Here is a 27,910-nt window from a genome sequence, read left to right on the forward strand (position 1 = left end):
TTGCTTTCCCCATCCATTATTTTAAAATCCTGTTTTCAAACAATTACTATTGGAGTTTTATTCCAAAAAGCTTTACATCAAGGACAAAAGCCACCAAAATAATGCCCCTGTATCAGATATATCATGATTAAGGTATGCAAGCAAATACCAGCAAAGGTATCCTTGCAGTCTCTGTGCACCCTCAACAGACAGACTCGTGGTGTTGACACCTCCCTCTCTCCCTGTCCCACTTTCCTGGTGTTCCTGTTCAAGGTTGGCTGTCACACAGCCCACGCTGCCTGCAGCAACTGTTTACCCCACTGAAGGAACAACTTGTTCTGCAAGACCAGGAGAAGACACGGTGTAGCTCTAAGACTGAGGAGTTGTACAGCATTCATGTATTTGGAGGAACAGATGATGGTAGAGATACTGAAGAGGGAAAATGACTCCCAGCTTCTCCAGCTTGAGCAGTAATTCAGCTCAGTGGGACTGTCACTATTTAAAGAGTAGTGCAGTCAAGCCATTGACTACCTTTGACTTTGCATGGTTATGAGCCTTAGCACCTATTTGTGCCTTTGGAAGCCATCCCAGAATTTGCTGACTTTTGATTTCTCATCAGGAACCCCGTTCTCTCAGTTAAAGTGAATAACCTGCTTTTTCCTTATATTAACTTTTAATGCAATAACTTTTTGGACTTTCCTGTTTCTGATATTGCAGAGGGGAGATGGAATGGAGTTCAAGCAAGAAAAGTGGAGATATATCATCTACCTGCACTGAAGTATAAACAGTCACCAGCTGATGCCATATATTGCTCGATGACGTTGATGTTGCTGGAAAAATCTCTAGGACTGAAAAATAGTAAGGATAAAAAACTGGCAGACTGTGTTTCTTTTCCTGATTGAATGGAAGGTGATAAATTTCTTTTGGTTCCATTTATAGGCATAGTCTTGTTTTATATTGATTTGCTGTTCTTAAAAAAAAAAAAATTCAACTCCAAATAATTTAGGGTTACAAGAAAACCCACTGCACTCTGTGAATGGTCTTCTGAGCAGCAAAATTTCAGGTAACTCTTCTCGTTCTCCACATTGAATTTGTTCCCTCTCTATGTAAATTCCATAATTTCTATCTACATAGAATTTATATACTCTGAAACCAGCCACACTTTGAGAAATAGATTATACTTTCCCTCTCATAGGAACTAATTATGTGTCAAGCTCTAATGCAAGACCACCATATTGTCCAGAGAGGAATCACTTATGCAGAAGTTAGGGTTATAATCCCCAGATTAGACATAGGGAGGGTGGTTTGACCATATATGAACAGATGATATTTTATGGTAACCCTATTTTTATAAAAGTTTTTCACAAAATTTATAATTTGGGTACTACTAGGCATTACAAGCTGTCTAAACCATTTGTTCTGTAGATGGACTACGAAATCTCCTATTGAGGAGTGGGGGGGTAGGAGAACAGCTGGGTGGATGGCTGGAAACCAGCCAAGGTCAACCCAGCACAGATGGGTAACTCTGCATGGTCATGGTGGAGAAGAAAACTCAGAATGCTGAAATTTTTCTTTCACTTTCCTAAGCTGAGGGTTAAATCATATTTAGTGCTTTTAGTTATTGTTGTTTACCTGAATTTTCAAAATTCAGGTTTTCTATTGCAAGGAAATGAGTGAATTGCTATCATTGTTCCTTTTCTGTTTGAGACAGTTTGTGGTATTTTCTCTCCTAGGCAGAAATGTCAGCAAGAAAGTGGCAGAGCTCTACAGCTGTGGTCTGGTTTTGCTGTTTGAAGTTTACAGTTCTGCTGAGAAAGCCATGAAGACTTCCAAAGCAATGCTGTGAAAATCAAGGTGAGCAGTGGACAGAATAAACTAAAATTGGACACTGCACTGTGTGCCCATAGCTGGAGAGGGAAGCTAAAATTAAAACCAAAAGGTATTGGGGCCACTCTCAGCCAGCATTTTCCTTAGCTCTGGATTTAAAACTCTGGCTAATATCTTTCTTCATTCAAGACAAGTTCTGCTTGAGCCTAGGACGATATTGAGTCAGGCTTAGTGTGTCAACACAAGTGTCAGCCTTTCCTTTGAGAAGTGCCTCATCCACATGGGCAGCTACAGCAAAGGGTGGGGAAGGAATTAGTAGAAGCTGAGGTGAGGAGCTGAAGTGGTCTTGCTCTCACTGTCTCTGTCACATGTGCACACATGTGCACACAAACCCCCCCAGGGTACATAGATGGTCTTTCATAGCCTTCCTGGTGCCTTTTCCACGGACTGCTCTGTCAATTTTTTAAAATTTTTAATTAAAGAAACCTTTCACATGTCCAGTGAGAGATTCCCAGGGTGACCATGGCCAGTTGTGCCATTGGCACTGTGCTGCCCCAGGGGAGCTGATGTTTGGGCAGAGGCATTGCAGTGCTGCTGGGCATGCAGATACAGAGCTCAGCTTTGGGGCTGTGTTCAGATCACACACAGGGAGTCAAACCAGCAATTTATACAGCAGCCTGTGGTGCACTTCCACCTTTCCTGGCAATCAGGTTAAACCACCTCAGAAATCCCAGCTTCAACACGGAAATCACTCGGTTTTCTGGTTCCCCACGCCTGGAAATGCATTCCCCATCTGCCAGGACTTGAGAGAGATGCATCCATAATCCACTGTTCCTGTTTATAGGAGTAAAGCTTGCTTTACTGTGCTTGAATTTAAATGGAGGTATTTGCACATCCCTGATGAATTTTTTCCACCTGTATTTTTATCCATAATAGACTGCCTCTGTACTAGCAGTGAGTGATCAATTGTTTGGGGGTTGTTTGTTTTCAAGGCAACGCGTGGGTGATTCTCGATCCTCTCCTGTGGCAGAGCATGCTGTTATCAATATGTTACTTTCTTTTCACTGGGAATGTAGCTTTCAGAAGGCATGGAAAATAAATGGGGTCTGGTTTAATTCAAGTGACGGTTCAGAAACGTGTCTGGTAAACCAACTTCCAAAGCCTCTTCCCCTCTGGAACCGGCCGGTGCAAGACCTGCACTTGCAAGGTCTGAGTTTGTTTATCTTTTTCTAATTAACAGGAGTTAGTCTTTCAAAGTATCTGCAGCAAGTGAAAGCCAAGAGGCTGGAGTGAGTGCTCTCTGTGGTCTCAAAAGAAACGTGTTTGCTTTTCAAGGGGAATAGTGAGATTAGAAAGAGGCCTGACTTGGGCTGTCAGGTCTCTAAAGCAAAATCCCTGCTGCAGTGGCTGCACACTGATGGGGCCAAGAGAGCAAAACTCACAGGAATGTGTGAGAGCAGTGTGTTTCCTCTCCTTTGAGCTCAGCAGGTGCAATGCTGATGAGAGGTACCTGAACAACAGAGCAGAGACAAGGGCTCATCCCAGCCCGGATGTTACCTCAGGGTTGTGGGGTTTGCCCCGGAGCAGCCATGAGGACACGTGTGCCCTGGGCAGAGGGTGTCAGAAAGGTGTGTCCTGCCATGGACAGAGCTGTGATCCCTGGCCACACTTTCTGTATCTCCTTTTCCCCTCCCACATTTAGTTCATTTGCTTTATCTAGACATACAGATGCAGAATAGTCCTCACACGGTTTTTACCCTTCCTACTGCAGAGGGGGTTCTGTCTCATTTAGTGACTTTAGGCAGTGCTGAAGTTCAATGAGGAGGAGCAGGGACTCAGCTGGAAATGCCAGCGTGCCTGCCAAACTGTCACCCGAGGTGTTTTCAGATGAGGATGTCTGCAGAAATTACACTGAGGCTTGGCATCACCAGGCAAAGCTACTCTCTTACTTCGACTGCTGACTAATACAGACAGCATAGTCTGTCGCCCCATTAAGAAGCAGCAGCTGTAATGGAAAAAAAAAAAGAAAGAGTGGAATTCTGTAGGAGCAACTTTTAGTACCAGAAAAGAAACATCTCTCACATAAAGAGTCAGCCCATTGCTGCAAATTTAACTAATTTCCCTCACATTTCCCCATCCATTTTGCTCTGAAATGCCGTGTCTCCTGCCAGCAGGATGCTGCCATTGCCATGGAGGTTCCTGCCCTGTGCCTCGGGTGGGCATCACAGCACAGCCTCTCCAGTGGGTCTCCCTGCAACACTGGTGCCTGCAGGGCTGCCCTGCACATGGAATAGCTGGGTGCAGGCACCCATCCTGTCTGCCATGGAATTCCCCTCCGTGCACTGGGCAGCAGTGGCAGCACTGAGCCCCCTCCACATCCATCAGTCCAAGCCTGGAGGCCGAACCCTCCAGCTGTGCAAGTAGCTGAAGCTGTTCCTGAGCATTGCTGAGCTCGTGCTGTTGTTGGACTGCTGAAACACAGTTCACCTTGGGAAAGGGATTTTGAAAAAGTGCCATTCTGCACCGCAGTCTTTAGTTTCTTCCACAAGTTTTTAGTGGGAAGTTTTTTGCTGGTTTCGGTGTAAGGAGAGGGGATTCCCCTGCCTATCCACAAGCTCAGCTTGGGATCTTGTCATCAAGCTGTGCTTTTTCTGGCTCATGCTTCATTACCAATAGTAATAAGAGCTTTCTGAACAAGAGAAATCTTGAAGCTTTAGCATTTTTGCCATGCAAATATGAGGATCATTATCTCAGCTGTTCTTGCAGACCTGACTCATCCTTGCCTGCGTGACACCCTACCTCAGTGGCACTAGCACAGCTGAGAAAAACCAAGCATGAGCCTTTCTTACAGTTGGAATTTCAAGGGCATTGTCTCATCCAGTTCCAGCTTTATTTGTTTGTAACACTGAGATTTTCCACACCAAAAACCTCCTCTTCATGGAACATCCTACAGACTTTTAGGTTCTTCCTATGGAACTGTTTCCTGATAGTCAATGTGTATTTTACTGGTTTAGTTTGTGGGGCTTTTTTCTTTCTGTTTTATTCTTTTGTTCTTAGTTTCTGCATTCCCAGATTTCCTCAGAGGAACCATTTGGGGCAAAAATACATATGTTGTCCCTCTTAGCTTTTACAGCTGAGAAACTTTCTAATAGCAGAATTTCTGGGTTTCTGCTCTTATGGAAGATCACTGCTGGACTGGCTGCTCCCTTTTGCTGTGGCTAGGAAATGCCTGATCCTTTACCTGCTCTCTCTTACCATCCATTGCGGTTGAAAATGGGTTCACTGTCAGATTTAAAAAAGCAGAGAAAGGTTGCTGGTCCAGGTGGGGGAGTGTTGCTTTTTTGCTTGTTTGTTTGGGAGATGTTTGAAGTTTGTTTGAACACAGTGATTGGCAAGAACAGGATTACTGTAAAGCAAATAAAACCTTGAGGACTTTGGAGGGGTTTTTTTCTTCATTCTTAAGAATATGTTAATCCTCAGTTCACAAATAAGTCACCAATTCCAGAAAATCTGAATATCTTATGTGAGCCTCTAACAGGATATGAATAAACACATACTCTCTTGTAGCACGTTTGGGGAGTTAGAGAGACATTTCTGGTTTGCTAACCCTGAAGTCTGTGTTTGGGTCTGTATTTACCTTAGCATATCCTGAAGCGTGTTTCATTAATTTGGGGAATGCCAGAGCTTCTGAAAAATTAAATATCTCACTCATACCACCTATTTTAATTTCATTAATATTCCAGCCAAGGGATGCTAAGCTATATCATGGCTTTGTGCCCAGCGACAGCATTTCAGGTATTTTAGGTGCTGCAAGGCAGTACAGTACATTCCTTGCAATGTCTGACTGGCTTGTAGAGTCCAGTAACGCCAATTTTCTGTGTAGGCAGAATAGAATTAAGGTATCCCCCTCTATTAATGCCAGTATTTTTATTTAGACCTGAATTTCTAGTCTTGCTTTGGTTGTGCATTGCCATCAGCACTGCTGGCAGCAGTGGTAGGGATGCATTAGCTCCAGGGAGTGCTCAGCTCTCCAGACAGCATTCATGTCCTCAGTGACTGGGGATTGTGGTGACAGGACTAAAGAAGCCCAACTATTACAAAGTACTGGGAACTGAGTCTTTGGAATCTTTTAAGAACCTTTTTGCTGGACTCTAAAAAATGTGACTGCTTCTGGCAAATTCTGGGAATTTTAAGGTCTGGTTTGCTATAGGAATGCTCACTTAATTTCTACAGATTACTTCATCTGTGTGTGTGTGTTATTCCTCCATTAGAAATGTCTAAGCCTATCTACAGAGTTAAACTCAATCTATGAAAGTCTATAATGAAGTCCTAAAAGAAAAAGATAATTAAATTTCTATATATTTTCCTGAAAATAGTCAGGCAGATGCAAGAGATTAGTGTTCAAGTATTCCCAGTATTCGTCCTAATAACTTCCAAACTTTGCTTTGACATGGACTTAATGATCCCCTCATATCCTCCCCAGCCTAACGAATTTTATGACGGTTAAAACCTCAGTGTAACTTTGTTGAGGTTTTTTTATTTATTTATTTAAAAGGTCATCCAAGAGACACCAACAAATAACAAGCAGGATTTCTCCATTTCTTTTGCTGATCGACCAGATCATCTTCCTTCTGGAGTGCCCAGGGGATTTGGATCCACACTGAGCTGATGGAAAACAGTCTTTGGCACAAGTCTCAGACATTCATCATAGTCTTTCAAACAGGCCTCTGATTCCACCTCTTAAGTCACTTTGGTTAAATTTTTCTTTCAGAATTAATTTTAAACCCAAATAGTAATTTTTCTAGTTGCTGAAATAGCTTACCATTTTTTTTTTTTCTTCAGTAAAAGTACATCCCCAACACTTAGACAGAAAGAGAGAAATGTTTAACTAAGTCAAAGATGCCATTTTGGGACTAAACTATTCTTAGCATTTTACCAGAAAACAACTTAGTACATCTATCATCTGTGTTAGAAAAAGAAATTCACAGTAAGGCATTTGCAGGATTGTGGCTTTAAACTGTGCATTCCTGGAGGCTTTTTATTTTTATCTTTAAACCCTCAGCAACCATGTTTGTGGCACTTGAAATGGCCCTGGGAAAACCAAGAATCAAAAAACACCAAATCACCTACTTGGTAATTTGGATGCTTGGTTTGTAGGTGGTGTGTCAGTAAACACCAAACTCCTGACACTCTGCACTGCACATGCATTGACTTCCCTGCACCACAGACAAGGTATGTACACATTTGTCACTCTTAGGACAAAAATATGTTAATCTTTAGGCACTGCGTTTCTTTAGCCAAAGATATCTGTAATACTTAATCAAACATCACACAAGATAGCTGGAAATACTCCTGGTTTTGTCATTCCTAATGAAACCTTCTGTACTGTCTCTCCTGTTGGTCGTGACGGCTTAAAATCAGGTCCTGTCTTCATACTACTCTTGATTTTAAGCATACGAAGAAAATTCTCCAAATCTTGAAACTAAACCCATATTTAGCACAAATGCTATTTGCAACCCAACCAGCAAAGCTGGGAAACACTGTCTCTGCTGCCAGCCTGAGTGAAGCTCTATCAGCCACCAGACACCGGCTGTGCTGAGAAAGAAATCAGATTCTTTAGAATTTAGACTGGAAATCATCTGAGGACAAGACAGTGTGAATTTGCCTCACTTGACATGTGTTACCTGCAGTCTCTGAGGAGCAATAACTCATGGCTAAGTGTTTGCAGGGCTGTAACACAAAGCCAGGCTCAGCGGGACCGGTGTGATGGCCTTTCCCTCACAGCATGTCCCACTCAGCAGGGAGGTGAGGATGCAGTGTGGAGCTGGGAGCACTTGGCTGCTGCAGCAGGGAGCGTGGAAGGTGCCCATGAGGCCCCCACCATGGTCCCAAAGGAAGGCAAGGAGTGTTCTCCCAAGGGAGACAGCCCAGCAGCCCGACCATCCTGTGGAGTGCAGAAAGGTGCAGATGAGGAGGCACACGGAGAGCAAAAGAGTGCCCTGTTTTCTTGGCCATGCACAACTGAGAGGAGTTTTGAGCTTCAGCTCTTGCCAGGAGTTTTATTAATGGTTAGGTGCTTGTTACTTTTTGCCAAGTTTCTAGTTGAAGGCTTGGGATGTTTCAGCTTCAGGGGACTCACTGATTTCCCAACGCTGAACAAGACCTAGGAAAAGTGATGCTTCTGTGGGCCAGCAAATAGCAAACCTGGAAGCTGCTGGAAAAATCCTCCCTGCCAAAAAGAAAAAGCTCACAAGTTTGGTTTTAGGGTGTTTTATTATTTTTCTGGTTTTGGGGTTGGAGGGTTTTCTTTCCTAAAGGAACATTCTAGACTATGTGGGACTGCTCCCAAATCTGAAATCAATTTGGCATATCTCTGGTCTGCAGCTTTTTGGTTTTTTTCCCCTCTTCTGGGTATCTTTAGAAGGACATTGAACATACAGAATTGGAAGGAATGGGTAATTTATTATAGATGAATGAAATATGTGAGGAACATTAGATGTACTTAGTAGACAAAGGTCAGAATTAACATTTATGTATCTGAACACATATATTTGGAGGAAATGGTGTGTTAAACCTGAACCTCTATTAGCAATGATCACAAAATTCAAATAAAACATTTTCATATTAGGAAACAGGACTTTCTCACCAATTTGTTTCCATTCTGGTATCCCCATCTATTTGAGATAATCTGCAGAGAGAACTCTGTTTCTGAAAACACCACTCCCAGATAAACATCCAAACTCAAATGCTTTGCTGAGCTGATTTTCATTCACTAGGTCTGAAGCTTTTTATTTTTACTCTCTGTGCAGACCCTGAATCCCTGAAACATGTGTGATTCACTTAGAATTAATCTTGTCTCCCTCCACACTCTTATTTCCTCAATAGCTTTATTTCCTTCTCCCCTCCAAAATGAACATAAGCTATGCTGTATAAAAGGTAGTCACTGCCCAGCACTCAGAGCTGCATTCTGGTGTGAGGCTATTGCTGACCAGGGCAGCCTTTCAGTGAGTCGACCCTAATCCCACAATCCCCTCAAAAATACATCTAAACCTGCCTGTCTGATTTCCATCAAGGATTGGGATTCTCAGGTCTGGTTGCTTGGGTTTATTTATTTTGTTCCAGTTCAGCTTTTCAGCACATCACAAATACATTTACAAATACCTTGAATTATGCATTTCCCATGGGATGAAGAACCTTTAGTCTAAACCCTTTGTATTTTCTTATATCTTATTCTGGTGCTGTTTCTCCCTAAATGGAAGGTAGCTGTAAAAGCTAATTTAACACAGCACCATAACACAGTCCGTGGTTTCTGGGGACAGGGAGGCAGGGATTGCAATGTTTTGGGGGTTTGGTGGTTGAGGGGTTGCAGTACAATGAGACTTCTATTTTCCTCTGCAATAAACCCTAAAGCTCACGATGCATAACCCGGCAGAACGAATTACCTAATGATTATGGACGAGGGATCCGTGATTTGTAGGCGCCATCATCTGGGCACAGCCTCTGTTTGCAGCTGGAATAAATGGAGCTGCCCGAGAGATTACGAAATTTTCCGAGCCCAGACAAACCTGCAAATTGTTCCTACTAACAAAACAGCATTTTTCTCTAAATAAATATATGTGTCTGTAGCCCCCCAACACATGCACTCTATCTATGAGTGTTTAGAGATGATAAATGGTAGGTAGTAAAGGTGGATTAATCTTTTTTAAAAGATTTAATTATGTCCTAGACTGTTGGGACTAAATCCATTAAATCGGGATGGAATTTCTAATCTATCAGCATGTCTATTCCAAGCATGCTGGTCTGCACCACAGGCAGCTAATCTGTGAGATACAACCCCCTGGCTCCAGGACATGAGACCTTCCCAGGCTCTTGGTTCAACTTCTTGCCTCTTGGGTGTTGTGCTCACTGGGTTTTTCACCAGTATTTGTTGGAGAATGAAACAGGGTTAAGTGGAAACCCAAACCACCATTGCTTGCTCAGGAGTTTCAGTCATTTATCTGGTGGTGAGGAAGAGAAGACCATCCTTCTGTGACCAAAAAATTATCCTTTGTGCATCCAGTGCTAAAAAAAATTATCTTTGCTCTCAGTGCCACTCCTTCTTCCTGGGAGAGGAGTAGAGGTGGAACTCGTGTGACTTCAGGCACAGCAGCCAGGGCAGTTTCAGGAATTTCCTTTTGAAATAAGTTTCTTCCACAATGACCTAAAGAGACTGGGTTTCATTTGCCTTTCCTTTTTAAAATTTTTCCATGCTTTTGTGGGGATTCCCTCTGGCAGAAGGGTTCCATGGCACTGGTGTTTCACAGCGATTTGCATAATCGTGACAAGAACAAGAAAAGGGACAGTTTCACCCCAAAGGTAAAATCCTGGCAGTTTTGAAGTTGATAGGACCTCCTAACACCTCTGCTCTAGATATGATGTCCTCTATAATGTGCTCTAGGTATAATATCTAATGAAACATAAGAAAAACATTGGATTTTAAAATGAGAATCACTCTGAAAGCAGCAGAATTGGTGTGCTGGGACAAAGCAGATCATACACACATGTTGTTGCTGTTCCTTCCCTCCTGCTTTCTTTTCTAAAATTCCTATTGGTCCCATGAGGAGAAGGAGAATAAACCTGTTGTCAGTTTTATTGCAGAGCTGGCTGCCTAAACTGATGTCTCACTGCAACATGGTTATAAAAAGGAAAAAAAGAAAAACTGCCAAAAAGCCTTGCTGATGTAAATGATATTCCTGTTGGAAGACTCTCCAGGAAAGGGCCTTTAAAACAAGAGAAGCCTAATACATACAGCAGTATTTTCAAAACACAGACTTAAAAATTTAAAGCCCTATGGCTTTTTTTTTCCCTGCTGTAAGTCGTAAGGAGAGCTGCCAGGGCTCTAGTCTGAAAGGGATGGAGAGAACAGACCAACATAGAGCAAATCAGAGTGGTCTGCTGGTGATATGGATTAATTTAAAATCAACCTGCAAGACAAATAATTTTCCATATTTTGCAGTGCAGCCTGACCTAAAATTTCCATTCACATGGTCGCTATAGCTTCAGGAAATTACCATTTTTAGTATCCGACATATGACGCTCTTTCTTCTCTTTTTCTTTCACTGAGGGAGGCATTTTGATTACACAATTCCTCCTGTCATTCTGATGAGGCAGATTGTTGATAAAAGTTGTCCCAAGGTCTGGCATGATTGCTCAGTTGTAGGCTGTGTGTGCTCTCTCCCCAGGAAGCACTGCATCCCTTTCCAAAGCCAGGCTTGTCATGTTGTATTTGAAAATGTCAATACACTTTGGAAATTTCATTAAAATCTTAACGTTGTCTTGGGTTTGCATAATTAGGATGGAAATCTCTTGAGAATATTTTTCCCTGTGATGCCACTTATATTTCTTCCTTATAACCAGGCAGAGAGCAATACCAATACAAAGCTCACTGAATTCATGTACATTAAAATGAAAAATAACCAGGCAAAGGTAGTGATTTCTACATGTCCAGAGTTCAGTTTGGTTTATTTTGGGACCTACATACTGAGCTGTTCATTTGTTACATTCATTCCAACTGGCCTGTCACTGATGAGATAGCAGGCTTCCCAGAAGACAGTTCAAGGGATAAGTCATGCTCTCTCAGAGCCCTTAATGCCACCTGTGAGCCAGAACTGCAGCTTCTGTGCAGTACCAGCTCTTGCCTGTTCCTCATTGCCAGTGCTACCTTCAAAGGGGATTTAATTACCAACTTTCGCCGCTCTCAGCTTGAAATTTTAGAAAATAAAAATGTGTAAGGATCCATTTGACCTCTCTTCTGAAAAGCAGTGATGTGAAATGAATATTTGTTGGACTATTGATCTGTGCTTGTTCTTAAATACACTGCAGCCTTAATAAATGTCTTTGGTCCATCCCTCAGCTGGTGTAAATTACCATGGCTCAATGAAGCTGAGCAGATTTACATCATCTGAAGACACGGTCCTTGGCGTGTTGCAGCAGCCTGCTTTTTTGGAACATGGCAGTTCCTGTGCCATTTATAGCATTTACAGCACATCTTATCCCAAAAACCCACCCCTGGGCTGTTGAGATCAGGTGATGCTCGGTGAAGAAGGGCCAGCAGCCTTGCTTTTTGTCATGCTTTGTATCCTGCTTTGCTCAGCTAATGTGAAACAGCAGAGCAGGGGTGAATCCTGGGGAGCCTGCACACCCCACAGCCCTCGTGCCACAGGTCAGGAAGACTCTCTGTGCTGCCCTTGTTCCTGCTGCTTCTCACCCCTGAGCCAACCCCACTGCCAAAGTTATTCAGTGTGCAAGTGCTCTCACTTTTATGGGCGTTTTATGACTCTTCTGTGTGGAACATATAATTTTAATGGGTGGAAATCAAATTAACTCTAAACCCCACTTGACTAGTGCTTCTCGTGAAGACAGTGGAAATTCTGTTTGCTGCATTCCCAGCTCTCCAAACCATACTAAACTCTTGGCCTTCAGTACTTGCTGTGTGCGATGGGAGTCCAGAAATTAGTGCCATTTAATTCTGCTTTGCTATTTCACAACGGTTTGGGTTTTCATAGAGTGATGAAAAACTCAACTAAAACACTGCATTACTCTCCCCACAACACCAGCACACGTGAGCATTGATGGAGCAAGGACTTATCTCCATTTGCAAGCTGCTAATTGTGAAGTCCTGCAACGTAACAGGGATTGTGCTGGGATATAGAAATTCTAAATAAGACACAAATCAAGACAGACTTTGAATTTTAAGAAACCTTTGTCTATTATTTGGCTGTATTCCTCTGCCTTTTGATATAGTCAAAGGGAGTTGGGAATAATTGATCCAATATAAATCTCTGACTTCAGATGCCTTCCCTTTTCCTGCATGTCTGATCTCCTCTTCCATGTCTGCCAAATATCTCTGTGTTGTATGCATTTCTGGATATGCTTTTACCTCTTTCAAACAGTTTCTGTTTACTAGTTCTAATATAAGCAAAAAATAGCAATTAAATGTTATATTGATTTACTCATGAGGTACAGCAATTGTGAGGTAACTATATGTTGGTATACACTAGTTGACATCTCTAAAGTGAAAAATAGATTAAGATTATAAAAGACCATAGAACATCCTGAAGACTGTTCCTGTATCTGTTGGAAAGGCTTGTAAGGCACAGTTATTTCAACAGGAAGTTGTATGGGAAAGAAAGGGGGTCATGCTTTGGGTCTCCAAACTTTGTAAGATTTTTATTGCCACTGTTTTCATCCCTCTTGAGCTTTTCCTCTCTCGGTTTGCCTTTGCTGCCCGTGTTTGAATATTCACTGTTTCTTTTCAGGTGCCTTAAACAATGTGATCTTGCTGTCATTTGGGAGGGTACAGGGGGGATCCAAGGCAGTTTGGGTTTCTTTAGCTCCTATTTCAGGATGTCAACTTTTTTTAGCTCTGATTTAATACTCAGCTGGGAAGCAGTGGCTCTGACATACAAATACCACTTACAGAAAAGTGAGTGAAAATTGTACATGTAGCCAAGGACAGCTTTTGGTGAGACAACAGGAACATCCCAAATCAAAGAACTGGCAGCAGGAATGACAAGGTGCTGTTATACTTTCAGTGTTGCTAGCAGTTTGCAGGTTTAGGGTTGTTTATTTTTTAATCCAAGTTTAATTTTTTGTACAGACAATACCACCCTCCCCTGAGCGAGCAAGCAGCAAGATTTCACTTCTCCTTTCCAGTCTGGTTTAAATGAACCAAGCCAAGCAGTCAGACCTTGGTGCAAATGTTACATCCCATTGAGTCAGACAGCTGGAAAGGCCAGTCTGGGTTTTAAGGTCTTTCCAGAGCTAAGAACTCCTTGTTGGTAATCCTTTGGTCCTTATCCCCTCTTCACCCTTCTTAAGTGTATTTTTTACTTGAAAGTTTCCATTCCTTTCACACGAATCAACCTTTGGGTCTCTGTTGTTGCTATAAACAGCTCCCAGACAACTGGCACCAGTAAGGGACACTTAGAGGTAGGTTTTGGGGATGAGATTAAGTACTTGGTCTGGAAATCATACAGAGAGAATGAAAGTAGAATTTCATGGCATTGTTTTACAGAATTGCTTTTTTTGCCAGCACTGTGCTTTAGTTAGCACAGATAGGAATATGTGCTGACACTGCAGAGCTGAAGTTTGAATCTTTTCCAAACTTCTTTACTGACCAGGAGCCTTAAAGGTTTTTGAGAACTACAAAGGAACATCTGTGCAACAGAATTCATTGAACAGCAGTCTGCTAGAGCCTCTCCAGGGCTACCTGCACCCTGCCTGGTTTCCTGTTATAGATTATTTTAGAGGGGCTTTTGGCATCCATCCGATGCTGTCAGATCTTCCAGCACAGCACATCTCTTCTGATCTCAATCATTGTATTTGTTAGAGTTATTTTTCTGTACACTTCCATCATCCACAGGTTACAATTCTAACTATCTCAGAGTGCAGACTCTGTGGTATCTTTTAGCCAAATTCTCTTTTATGTCACGTACATTTGACTCTGGTACTAGTGCCATAAAAAGTCACCCTTATCTAAATCTCCTCTATTCTACCTTGCAGCAACAGGATCTAGTACAGCTTGAACTTTCTCATGTGTAAACTTGCATCTAGAGCGTGCTTGTTATCCCTTATGATTTTCAATATTTCCTCTTTAAGCAGTTTATTATAAATATTTTTCAACTCTGTAGAAATTGCTTGCAATCTTGAAAGGGACTGTATGATTGAATTTCTATCATGGGGTTGGTCTGGGAATATGGGCTGTCCATGCAGATAAACAGAAGGAACCCATTCCTTTGCAGCCTTGACAGGCAAGTGAATGTAGTGCAGTCCCAGATAGCTTTGATTTAAATTCATGTCCAGTGACTAAGAACAAGGTACAAGACTTTCCCAGGGGATCACCAGCTGTGGTGGGGGCAGCAGCCTCAGAAAGCAGTAGGATGGTTTCTCTGGAACCCAGGAGCGCCCAAAATTGATGAAGATCATGTTAGAGGGAAACTTCAGTCTTTTGCTTGTGCACATGAACTACTCTGTAGTGTTTGGATTGGTTGTGATTCAAGACACCCCTCTGTGTGTGTGTGTGCATGTATGTGTGTGCACATACATGTGTGTGTGTGTCCCACTTGGACATCACGCTGGGTGTGTGAAGTAAAATTTTCTCTTAAAAGAAAATTAGATACTGACCTATTTCACAGGGAAGGAGGAAAGCAAGGCCACAGCATACCAAAAAAGCAGAGATATATGTAAGTGACAAAGTCAATATATGAAGATTGTAAAGAATTTTTTTTTGTTTTTTCATAAAAGTGAAATTAGCTGAAAGTGTCTGAAGGTAATACATAAAACAAGATGGCACAGCTGTCAAGCCTAAATTCTCTGCTGGTTTATAGGATTGTGCTTCATAGTTACGTGAATGATCTCTAGGATGGATGTGGGAAGAATGAAGAGGGGAGACCTCACCATCTCTCTCAAGTATCTTTCCCACATGGTTCCTTTCTGAAAGCTTGCACCATGACCTGTGTTTTTGTGAAAGCCTGATCAGTAGCTGGCTTTACCAGTGTTTCACAAACTAAACATTGTGAGTATGATGAATTCAAACACAAATGGAAAAGATTCAGCTTTGGTTATCTGTAGGGTAATGTCAGTGTCTAAATAATTTGAAGAATTGTATGTGGACTTGGATGTGAAAAACAGAAATGTGGTAAAATGGGTTTTGTATGGGTACAATGCGGGGAAGAGGCAATGACAGGTTATTTTGTATCAGAGACACTATGAACTGTTAGCAGATTTCCTCCACTTCAACTCTAACCTGCTGGATTAGGTTAAATTTTCATCTAGTGAAGGAGGATGTGCTGCTTGGTGCTCCTTGAGTAGGTTTCTGCAAAGAAAGGAGAGAAAAACTCATCATGTGTCATTTCAAGCCTGGCTACGTGTTTAGTTTCTGAAGTTCAGGGGGTTCCAGCTTGGGGAGAAAGTATTGTTGGGAGAAAACCTTCCACTGGAGAGAGAAATATTGAACTTCTTCCTGAGGGACAAGAGGAGTTACTCAATGTGGTAGCTGCTGCCTGGATATTCATAATCTGAACTTTTCCTCCATGCATACAGAACAAAGTACACTTAGGGATGAATATGCTGACCCCTCTTTGACCCTCCTTTCAGTGTAAGGTCAGATTAGATGACCTCTTGTTGTCCCTTCCAACCTGAATTATTCTAAAATTCTATCTATTTGCTCTTTTTTTCTTCAGAGCTTGCAGTGGTTGTCAGCATTCCTGACACTGATGTAATAAAAACTGGACATTATCAGGGAAGGTTTATCGAATGGCCAGGAAGGCACAGTTATTCAAACATGTACAAAGTTATGCTGGACACAAAAACATCCTAATTAGAAGGAAATGTGAAAGCAGAGACATAAAAAGAAGCAAAAAAACTCCCTAAAAAATCAACACATAAAAATACAATATAGAGGATGGGGAGAGAAAGGAAGTAACAATTTGGTGGCCACAAAGACCAGACACATTCTATGTCTGGATATTCATGTTACTGTTAGTGAATGTTTGATGGCACTTGAAAGTGGAAGAGGTTTTGAATGGGTCCAAGAGCCTTTTGAAGCCAGAGGCAGAGATAATGAGTCTCTGCATGTGTTGGCTGTTAAGCTGTTTTAGTTGCAAGATAAATTAAATTTAGGAAAAAAAAAACTTTAAGCCCTAGAGTTAATGTTGCATTTGAAATAATTTCTCCATTCACTCAGATGCTGGGGGCCCACAGAGCCTTTGTGGTGGTGGAAGACCAGACTGAAATGGTGGTAAAGGACATCAGCCAGGATATTTGTCTGGCTGTGGGGTAACTGGGAAAACCAGTCTTGGACACTGGAAGTGGTTTGGGATTTTTCTTAACAGTGCCTTGTAGGAATGCAGGATCACTTTGTTCCAGTGCACCAGGCTGCTCTTTTCAGAAGCCCCCAGAGTATTTCTGATGTTTGTCCTCTGGACCCTGATTGGGTGGGTTGTCAGAGGTCTGCGTGTCCTCACCCACTGGAATGTAAAAGGGATGAACCTCAGCTGGTGGAATCAGGGCCTGAGGAGCTTTGTCCTGACTCAGCTCATCCCTCACTCTGCCACCTTAATAAACCAGGCTCAGCCTCACCACGGGACTTGGAAGTTCTTTCCCCCTGGCAAGGCAGAGTCCAGTGCAGCAGGACTGTCCCAGGGGTGCAGGGAGCAGGACACTGCTGTGCCTGCACAGCTCTCAAGGTGGGTGCAGCTCAGGGGCTGCTCCCTGCAGCGCTTTGGGCAGCCTGAATTAGCCAGGTGAGAGTGTGACTCTTTTCTCAGCAGCTCCACAAGCCCACATCATTAGTTACCTAGTCCCAAAAACTGACAGGGATGCATTTTCTGGAGCCAAGCATCATTTTGGAAGACATGAGTCTCAAAGGTGCTCGAGGAGAGGGCCAGCTTCATGAGGGGAGCGAGCGACCCTTTGTGCTGCTCTGGATGTGGGTTTGGAGAGATAAGTCCATGTTGTGGCTGGCTCAGTTTCTGGCCTGGGATGTGGAATTCTTTGCACGTGTACAAATGATGGAATGGGAATGTTTCTCTTCATCTACAAATCCAAATTTCTCGTTAAAATTGGTCATTAGTGAAATTAGTGAAAGTATCTATTAATATATGCATTATCATTTGCGAATCTGCTGCAGGCCTACCAGTTCCAGAATCAATTTAGATGGCCATTTCTGTGTCTTTGGCTGTGTAATACACATGGCTGAGTTAATTCACATTAAGCATTAAACCCCTTACAGTTTTTACTCTTTTTTACAAGTGTTAGCAATGCATAGAAGACTTTTTTTTTTTTTTATTTCAAGTTCATGGGCTAATTTAGGCTTATTCCAATTTTATATTTTAAACAATTTCCTTCTTGAATGTGTTTTGGGGGATAATCTGTTATCGAGAGCACTAATGACCTTGGATATTAAGTTCTAACTTTTATTTCCCTGCGGCTGCTTGTGGTATCAAAATGGAGGAGGTACAGGGCAATGTTGGCAGCTCTGATGCCTTTTTCCTTCAAATGGGCTGATACCTAATGCATTTTCCTTTAGATTGTTTTGTTTTCAGTGGTGTTTCTTCTGCAAATTGCATTCCTGTCTCATCCCATGAATCATAGCTTATGTCTTCTGTGTGGGTTTTAGTATTTGTTTCCATTTCTTGAGACTCCCACATATAAGTGGATTTTGATGCATATTGTGCTAATATTGTGATTGCTGCTGGCTGTGCTGTCTCTGTATCAGGTAACCTTATTGATCTTTTTTTCACCTCAACTACCAGCAGTTTTGCTGTGCCTGACCTAATTTCAGCCAGTGAAGATGCTCTAAAATATTGATATGAGCAGAGAGGTTATCTTTCTTTAACCATGACAATAAAAATGTCTAGTATTATCCTAGGAAGATCCACATCTTGATAGTTACATATAACCATGTGAGCACTGCAGATGAACTGAGAAATATATTCACTCAGGTGGAGGTTCCTGGTCTTGAGGGACCCAATGTTTTCAGAGGAGACTATAAGCACTTTATAACTGCTTAAGCACACACATACACGGATGTATTGGGGACAATCCCAGATACAGATAGACAAATATAGATTTCTGAAGGCCAAAAAATCATTTAATTAAACCAGAAATTTTTCCAAAATAAGTATTTTTAATGAAGGTGCAGAAGCTTGTTAATAAAGTAAAACTCTCTCTTCAGCAGCCCCTGGAACTACTTTTTTAACACGCTGAAAGGTTAAATGGCCTGGTTTTTTTTTAACTGTACCCCCTTCCCCCTCCAATTTACTGCATTTGTTGCCTGTGAGCGGTGCCTGAACTATGAGGGCTGTATATTGCTCACACCAGCCTCTCTTTGCATTATTTAGCTCTTGAAGAGCATCTGCTGAGCATCCATCAGTGTGGGGTGTGTGCCACCACCATATGGGCAGCCAACTGCTGGTGGAGCCAGAGAGGTGCTGTTGTGCTCCCATATATTCCCATGCAACAGCACCATTAACATCTGGTGTGCCGTGGCACACACTTACTCTGTGGTACAATAACAGCCCATTATTCACTCCTAACCATGATGAAATTCCTTAGTGGGAGCAACGGTGCTGGCTTGGAATGACATTGGAGAGACCATGTCACTGCAACCACCCAGTTGTGGGGAGCACTGCACCTGGAGGTCACACACTGGGATTAGTTTCCTCCTGAGGGCAAAAGCAGCCCTTTGGATAGTTTGAACAGTCCTTCTAACCCCACCTTCTCCCTCTGGCTGAGGCACAGGAAGGCAGTGACCACAGGAAAGGTTTTCTCACAGTGACCACGTTTGCTGGTAGATGCTAGAAATGTTCTCCTTTCTGTTTGATGATCACACTTCCTGCTCTCCAGCTATGGACAGACAGCAGGAAGGATCATACAGGTTCCTTTTTTAATGTCACATGCCCCTTTCCACAGCCCTGAAGTTGCTTTCAGTTCAAATTCACTCTTATTTGTTTTGGGGCATTCAGGCTTAAATCTGAATCCTTCACACTCTGGCAGGATGTGGGTACAGAAATGTCAGAAATGTTTCAGATTCTCTTGGAATGTATTTTTGGCTTACAGAAATTTGCTGACAATTTTTTTTCTTACCCCTAAGTAGCTTCACAGTGATCAGAGGACCATTTGTCCCTCTGAAGTTCCCGAGGGCCCTTGTTGTGAACCTATCTTTCATTCTTTATCACTAGGTAGCTGCCAAGGCAGAGGAAGTAGCTCTCTCACGTGTAGATTTGCCAAGGAGTCTCATGGTAACACACCAAACATTCATTTTTTTACACTCTGTAGTTGGTGATTTATGGAGGGACCTCAGCCAAGAGAATGCACCACTGCAGGCTGTCAGAAAACGCTATTCAGATTGAAACAAAGTATTTTCTCCTGGGATTCAGGCACGTGGCTCATGCAGGTAACTTCATTCATTCATTTCGCTGAAGGAATTCCATTTTAACAAAAATTTGTTACGTGAACTCAATTAACAGAAAAAAGTCATGGTTTATTTCATACAGGCTACCAAACAGATGCCAAAAGGGGAAAACCTGCTTTGGAAGTGTTTGTCATACATGTAGCACCCATTCAGATGTTTAAAAAACTGGACGGATATTCAAGCCAGCTTCCTTTCACAAGAGAACGACACATTTTCTCAATATCCAACTGCTTTACACAGGCAGCTCCATAAGACTTCAGACTCAGCTTTTAAAATGTATCTGGGGATGGGCTCCTTTTAATGTCAGCAGGATCCAGATGCTAAAATGCCTGCTGAGGAGCTGGGTATCAGCTCTCCAGAAAGTCTGTTCTGGCTACAGTATGGAGCATTTCTGATGCAAGGTTGCATGGATCAGGCTGTAGTCAATTGTTCTGTGCAGGCCAATTTAGGGTTGATTTTGCTCTAAAAGGGAAAGAAATTATGGTGCAGGAAACTCTGTCTTCTTTACTCTAGGACAGGCAGACTAAGAGAAATGCAGTAGAAAAAAAATAGTCATTCCTGCATAGTTCCTTGTGCCCTGAACTGTAAGTGCAAACATCAGAAGTGGGATAATTAACTACCAGAGATTGGCTGCACCCCAAATATTGTCTACAGTGAGCAGGGCACCCTCCTGGTCTAGTAGGACTGAAATTCAGGTAAAAACATGATTTCCAGCTACAGCAGAAAAGACATTCAAACCTGACAAATCTTTACAATCTCCCAGTGCTCTGAATGGTCATTTTCTGCCAAAAACACATTTAAATGCCCCAAAGTGCACTAGCTGCCCCTCTGGACACAAAGGTCAATTCAGAGTAGGAGGCTCCTCTAAGCATAACTAAAGGATGTGTGAATCTGGACATGATCTGGTTTAATATCTGGCATAAACTGACTTCTTTTTATAGCTTGTTTCTTTATAGATACTTCTAGTTTGTGCTTGCAGAAAAATACTTCCCACCAGCTTCTTTAGACGTGAAGGAACATGGATATACTCGTCCCTTTGCTTTGCCTCTTGGTGTGACCTTGAAGTGAGTCAGGGATAGGAGAGGTAGAGGAGAGGCAGAGCAGGCAGTTTGATTTCTCTCTGTAGCCATGAATTTCTCCTGAAATAAAAGGCCAGTGTAGGAGCCCTATGCCCTATATTTTCATAACCCCTGATAAAGATGATTTGTGTCCTGTTGTCTGAATTTTGTTTTAATTAAACCCTGTAAAAGAAAAGCCTGGACTGCTAAACCTGCTTACTCAAAGTCTTAAGGCTGCTTATCCAGTCCAAATAAATTGGAATTAAAATTAAAAATTCCAGTGAGGTTTTCCCAAACATAAAGACAGCAACCATTGCCCTGGTGCCTGCAGGGCAGCAGCCCCGTCCATATAAACGGCAGCTACAAATGGGAGACACCAGAGGAAGCAAATGTAGAATTCTTTCCTATCTTCTAACCTACTAATAGGTTAATTTTTAAAAGTTGTTGGCTAACTTGCATCACAGAAAGAAGAAAATGATTTACAGGTATTTTGTCACAGCCACATGTCAGAGGAGGTCTTTCTGAACAACCTCTTCTTCTGAGGCTGCCTGAGGTGTGGGACACTTTTCTGAGGATACCACTATTCTCATCTCATCTGAATGTGCTGCTGGCATCCTCACCTCCTCCTGCACGGCCCGGGGACTCCCGCTGAATTACTGATCAACTGGCATTTTGACCAGGAAGTTCACGTTTCCTCCTGAGCCTCCAATTCCTGCTGTCGTTGCCAAAATCCTGTCAGAGAGTCTGGACAAGGTCATGACTGCAATTCCTCTGTGGCTGGCGAAACCACGCTTCTCAGCTCATTGGTAGACTCCTTAGTTGTCTTTAGGAAGGTTATCATCTCAGGGAATCGCTGCTATCAAAAAGATTATTCTTAAAAGCTGCGGAGTTACTTATTCAGTCTGTCAAGCCTCGTTACATTAGAGGGCTCCATGACAGAATATCTAAGAAATTTATCTTTTTGCTCATGGAAGGAAATGATGGTCCCACTAAGGAAACTGCAAATTTAATTATACAGTAGATTTCCTCACAGACAAAATTTCCAAGGACCTCAGTATGTCAGCACTTGCTTTCAAATCTTAATCCTCAGCACTGACTTCAGTTTTCACTTGCTAAAAACCCTTCAAGTGACACTGTTCATCCAGAGCCGTTCTCTGGGTCCCAGGTCTGCGCCTCTAAATCACTCTGAGCTGTATTTACCTCCCGAGGAGGCCGGGGGATTCCTCATTTAATGTAAAGTTGGTAGAAGTGCGCCCTTAATTGCCGGTTTAAATTCTTTATTAAGCATTATCTGTTCCCGTTGAGCCGAGAGACCCGTGTGCTATTCCTGGCGCTGCCGCTGACTCGCTGTGTGCCTGCAGATAAGTCGCTCAGCTGCTCGGTGCCTCACCTCCCTCAGCCCGAAATAGCGGCGCTTTCCCTTTGCAAGCACTTTCCATCTGTGGTGTGTGATGGAGTCAAGGGGAAGACTTCACAAGGTCGCTGTCATTGGTCCCGTTTTGCAGCGGAGAAACTGAGGCAGGCAAGGGCACAGAGTTGCCCCAGCACAGGAGATTCAGCTCCAGCCTCATCTCTTACACCACTTCACCACCCACTGGGCTGGCTGCCTCCTCAAATTCTTCCTTAGTCACTAAATCATTGGATTTGGATTCACTGTTAGATTTCACATCTTCTTCCCCCTGTCCTTTCTTTTGGTGTGACTGCCACTTTCACAATATCTGAGCAGACACTTTTTGAATAGCTGAAAGAATTTCCTGACAGGTTTGAAAGAAAGCCCCTTTGGACAGCGATTGCAAAGCTTAAGCTGATGGCCTCCTGGTTGCATTTGCCTGTTCCTTTGTCTCTAGAGAAGTCTAGATTTTTCTCTTGGCTTACAGTCATTATTAACAGATCTTTTTCAATTTAGAAGAGAAAGATTTAGTCTCTGTATTTGTAATCTGGCCTTTCAGAGAAAGCCAGTATAAACGGCTCTGTGTCCTGGCCCAAATCCATTCTGCGTTATTAGGGTGGCATTGATTTGAGATCTCACTCCATTAAAATTTGAAGTCTAAAGCAGTTCCTGCTACAAATGGGGTCTCTCAAGGTTTATACATTAGCTTAGCCCTCAACATTGCCAGATGGTCAAAAACTAGAATGCTTCACAAATGTTACCGGTGCCCTTCACAAAATGACACTTCCAAATTAGTCCCCATTTCCATCCATTTACTGTAAGGTGCTACTTCCCATATGTAAATAAACAGTGATTCATTACTCCACCAAGAGGAAAACAGACTTTGTTGAAATAGGCGAATAGGTTGCTCAGATTTTCTTTTTTAGGCAAATGAATAAGCATTTCCCTGCCTGCTATTGGGGTTGTTTTTCAAGTCACTTGCACAGTTATTATGCTGTCCCTTCCCTGTGTATCTGAAGAGAAAGGTAGGTAGGAAATCCCCAGTTCCTTCCCCAGTGGGGTACAGAGTGGGGGTGTCCTCCAGGCAGAGAAGGACCTGCCTCCCCTCCACCCCAGCTCCCTCGACATCTGGGGCTCCATGAGGCTCAGTGATGCCAAATAAGCATTTAAGTGGACATCATTTAATTTTTTGCTCTATGAAATTCAGGTTTTGAATCACCCTAAGATTATTTTGAGCTGAGTTGACTCTATTTCACAGTTTATCATAACACTATTATGGTTTTTTTTCTTTCAGTGTGTTCCCACAGGCACCATTGATACCATGATCCTTCCCAAGACTATTCTCCAGGACAAGTGGGTCCTCTTTGCTGACAAAGCAACCTTTATGCTGGCATCACACTATTGCTGTCAGATTCCCTCATTTCCACCCAGCCACAGATCCAAAATGTTGAGGAAAGCTCCAAGATTAGAGGTATGTTTGCTACCTCTTCCCCATATACAGCTCCAATCTGGTAAGCTCTATGTGGATGAGATCTGGCCTTAATGCAGGCAGACACGTTGTCAGGTTCCCCAAAATTTCAGGCCTCCAAAATGTAGAGAACCTGTAATTCTGGGTAGGTTTGTGTATACATGTGTTGTTTTGTTTCTTTTAAAAACTGTTATACGCTGTGTGGTACGTGACAAAGCAAGAAATTCCTGAGCTTTCACTGTGTCTAGCTCATTGATTTTTAAGAGTCTGGGAGTTTGGAGCCTCTGGAAGCAGCTTGACACGTAATGTGAAACCTGCAAATCCTGCCAATTGCCACGGAAAGGTGAGAGAGGTGAAAAAAATCATTTTACACTGTAGACTTTGGCTCATTTTTTGACACTGAGAAAACAACTTTCGCCAGCAAAAGCAAAACCTGCAGAGCATGGGGTGGGGAAGAGAAAGCCAAATAGATAGAGTTGCACTCACTGCTGCAGTCCCAGGACCAATTGTGTGTGCCTTGTGTCCCCTGACCACTGCAGCGAGGGCAGCCAAATGTTCCCATGCAGACCCCAATTGCTTTTCAAGCCTCAGCAAGATTTTATTTGCAGAAGAAGTCTTTGAGGCAAGAAGGTGATGAGGGCTGTCAAAGCCTGACACACCACAAGGACAAGTGCACCTCATTTCAGCCACGGTAGCTCGGTGTGGTTTCACTCAGTACAGCATTAACCTAATATTGCCTTTAACAACTGTGTGATGGGCTGCTTCCCTCTTTGAAACTGCTCAAGTAAGATCCAGTGCTGATTCTATAATCTTCCTGCTGACAATGACCTTATTCTTCAGCCCTTACTTTCAGCATTATCCCAGTGTCAACCTTTGACTCCTACTGATAACAAACTGGTATCTTGCTGCAGCCCCAATGATCTTAAGGACATAGGTAGGACAGGGTATGTAGGTAGAGATGATATCTTTCTGTAGACCAAGTGGCATAGCTGAAAAACATTAGACAAACCTTTTGGTGCACAGGTAAACGACTGCATAAATTGCACTAATAAACCAGTCTCTCTATGGAACTCAAAGCACTCTACAGAGACAAATGAAATGACTTGGATATTTCTGTGTGATTTGCTCACCTCACCAAAATGTATGAAAACTTTTGTCTCCTACTTCACCAGGACCAAATTTCAGCTGCTGTGCAGTAAGGCTTCATTTCCTATCTCACTGCAATGCCAGGGAGAGAGGAGCGAGACAGAATCTCTTACGTGCAGGGTGACTCCTCTGATAGTACATGAGGAGGGGAAAGGAACACCAGAGTTTATCTTATTGCATCTAAGATGAAAAATGGAAGACAAGAAGGGTAGAGGGAACTAAAAATCAAGACCAAACACAAAAAAAAATCTGAGAGCAAAGTATACTCCTTTCACAGAAATTATGACACAGTTCCTGTGTTTGTACAGGAAATGGTGTCTCTGTTCCCTGTATGTGTCTCCATTCCCTGTCTTATTTGGAATGTTCTTCCAGGTACCTGCTTTTAACACCTCAAGATCTTTGGGGCAGGATGTGCAAGGGGTCATGCTGTACTTTGAGTCCATTTCAGTGCCATCTCACCGTGCCAGGGGTCCCACTGAAGCCAAATGACTGTGGAGCATTTAAACACTACTGTAAGGATAAACAATGGTAAGCAATAATATTATTTCTAACCATAAAGTAATGCTAAGCATCCTTTAATGCTGTCAGACTCAGCTAGGACTCCTGGATCTGTGTATGCCATGGAAGCAAAAACATTCTTGTTCAACAGCTTTGAGAAAACCCCACTAGAAAACACCACAGTTGCACACACGGCAGACGTAACCATTCATAGCCTAACTCAGAATCCACTGAACGGATTGTTCTTGAGACATCTTTTGTTTTTCCTTCCTCAAGAAGGGTGATAAATCAAGCTAAGTTAAAAATTTTATAGCTACAGCTGGTTTTGACTTATGCAAATGCAACATTTCAATCACAGCATATGGGAAAAGCATATTTTTCTCCCTTCCCTCACATAACTCAAAAGCTGATATCCTGATTTCTCTGAAGCTCTTCAGAAATTATTATCTTTGGGTGGAAGCTACATGGCAGGAGGTACAACCCAGCAGGAATTTGTTCAATTGAAAGGCCACTGAGCAAATGAAGAAGATGAAATTGGAGATTTTAACTACTATTTGTTTGCTGGCAAGAACCGTAACCAGTAAATATTTATAAGATACCTCAATTTCAAAATTATGATAATTTATTACCTGGGCTTCTCTCTAACAGAGCATGCCTGAAAAGGTTGCAGTAGATCAGTTAGAGTTTCGTTATTTCTCCAGCTCCTCTGTTGCTCATTGTGCTTAAAGCCACTTTGTGACGGGATTTCTTTGTTGCAGACACAATTCAGAACAACACGAACTGAATTGCTTCCTGATGGAAGTGACTTGTCATTATCTCCTTCTTTTCTTTTCAAACCTCAGCACATCGGAGCATCTGGGAGCACTGGTCTCCAGTGAGGACTGAGTGTGTCCTACCTGCTGCCGCAGGCTGGGCAGTTGTAGATCCAGCTTAGGGAGCACTGGGACTGCAAAAAAGCAGTAGGGGCAGCACACATCCAAAGCTCACTTAACTCCACAGCTTTTTTTGTCTCCTCTCTCTTATTATTTAATTATTCCAAAGTTGTTCTGGAGGAACAAACCCTGCAGCACTGAAGCACATTCAATTACAGGCAGACTAATCCTGAATAAACTTGTGCAAAAACCTTATTTTTGAGAACCTCCTCTACAAGCAAAGCACTGCATACAGCTCTGGTTCCCTCCTCCTGCTCCTGCAGGGAGGTGGGGGGACAGAGGTAGCTGACTGGGAGGGGATAGGTACATCTGACCCTGCATGGAGAGCCTGAACTCCATCCGGCCAGACAGCAGAGCTGCCACCACTGCAGTTCCTCCCCACAGCACTGCTCTCTCGGCTGCTCGCTGTACGAGGGGAAAATCGACAGGATAAGCCTGTTTCTGTAATTATAATGATACGCTTTATCATTCCTTTGCAATCCAACATAAATCCCCCATGTGCTGTGCCAGAGAAAGTGGCCTGTTCTGAGAAAGCCTCCTGGCCACAGTGGAAGGGCCGGTGTTTACGCCGGGAGCGGCAGCGAAGGCTGGAGGGAAGAGTGCAGTGAGAGGAGGGCAGGAGGTCACCAAACATCGGACACGTTCAGGGATTAAGTAGATTATGCACAACTCAGGGAAACCAATCCCCATTCTGCTCCTTCAGCTGCTTGTCTCAGGACATTAGCAAATGGTCTGGGTTTCACCAACCTCACCTTGTGGGCAGTTCTGGATGAGTGAGGCTGAGACTGGGAAGAAGGGTTTATGTCTTTGGTTCTTACTGTTCAACTCTATTTTGACTGGCAATAAATTACTATCATTCTCTCTGTCAAATCTGTTTTTCCCATGACAGTAATTGGTAAGAGATCTCCCTTCTTTTTCTCAACCTACAAGCTTTTCCATCTTATTGTCTCCCCTGTCCTGTCAAGGAGGGGATGAAAGAGCAGTTGGCAGCCAACAATGGTCAGCCCACCACTCTGTTCTCACACTGTCTCTTGGGAGAGTCCAGCTGGAGTAATGGTCCCCCTAGCCCAGCTAGGGGACTAATTGTTTGTGTTTGGCCCTCTGATTGTGAACTCAGAGCTTACCAGGCTGTTGGTACAGGTTAGAGGAGAAAATGCATCTCAGATTTCTTCCACACATCTGATGAAGCGTAACACACAACCAAACTCTGGGACTCCTTCCCTGGGGCTGCTGTTTGTAAACAGCTTCAAATGGAATTTAAACACATGCATAAAGGGTACAGGTATCACTGCCTAGGAACTGTTGTGGTCTGAAGGCAATTATTGGCACAGAAAACGCTGAAACACTGGGAGCAGAAGTTAGGAGCACTGTCTAGAAGGGGGATAGCACATGAGGGAGACTGCTCAGGACCATCCTGCCCTTGCAGCCTGCCTTCTGCATCATATATTGGCCCCTGCTAGCAGCAGGCTGCTGAGCTAGACAGACCTTTGATCCTGCAATTTTATAGCTGATCTTGCAGTCTGGTATTGAACAGGAAGGTTTCCTGTGGCTTTTTGTACATTCCTCCTCTTGAAGCCACAGAGTTCAGTCCATCTAAGATGAGTCTTGGGAGTTTTCTTATTTCTCATCCATAATAATGTAACAGTCCCATTTGGG

General features: G+C 42.9%; 1 long non-coding RNA gene across 1 annotated transcript; it reads left to right on the plus strand.

Annotated features, from left to right (window-relative positions):
* Nucleotides 1-1,448: 1,448 nt before the first annotated feature.
* LOC135422840 (uncharacterized) lies at nt 1,449-25,733 on the plus strand. The gene is made up of 3 exons (XR_010434609.1): nt 1,449-1,833; nt 23,505-23,681; nt 25,197-25,733. It is a non-coding gene; the product is annotated as an uncharacterized LOC135422840 (long non-coding RNA).
* The last annotated feature ends 2,177 nt before the right edge of the window (nt 25,734-27,910 follow it).

This window comes from Pseudopipra pipra, chromosome 16 (genome assembly GCF_036250125.1).
Source record: "Pseudopipra pipra isolate bDixPip1 chromosome 16, bDixPip1.hap1, whole genome shotgun sequence".
NCBI lineage: Eukaryota > Metazoa > Chordata > Aves > Passeriformes > Pipridae > Pseudopipra > Pseudopipra pipra.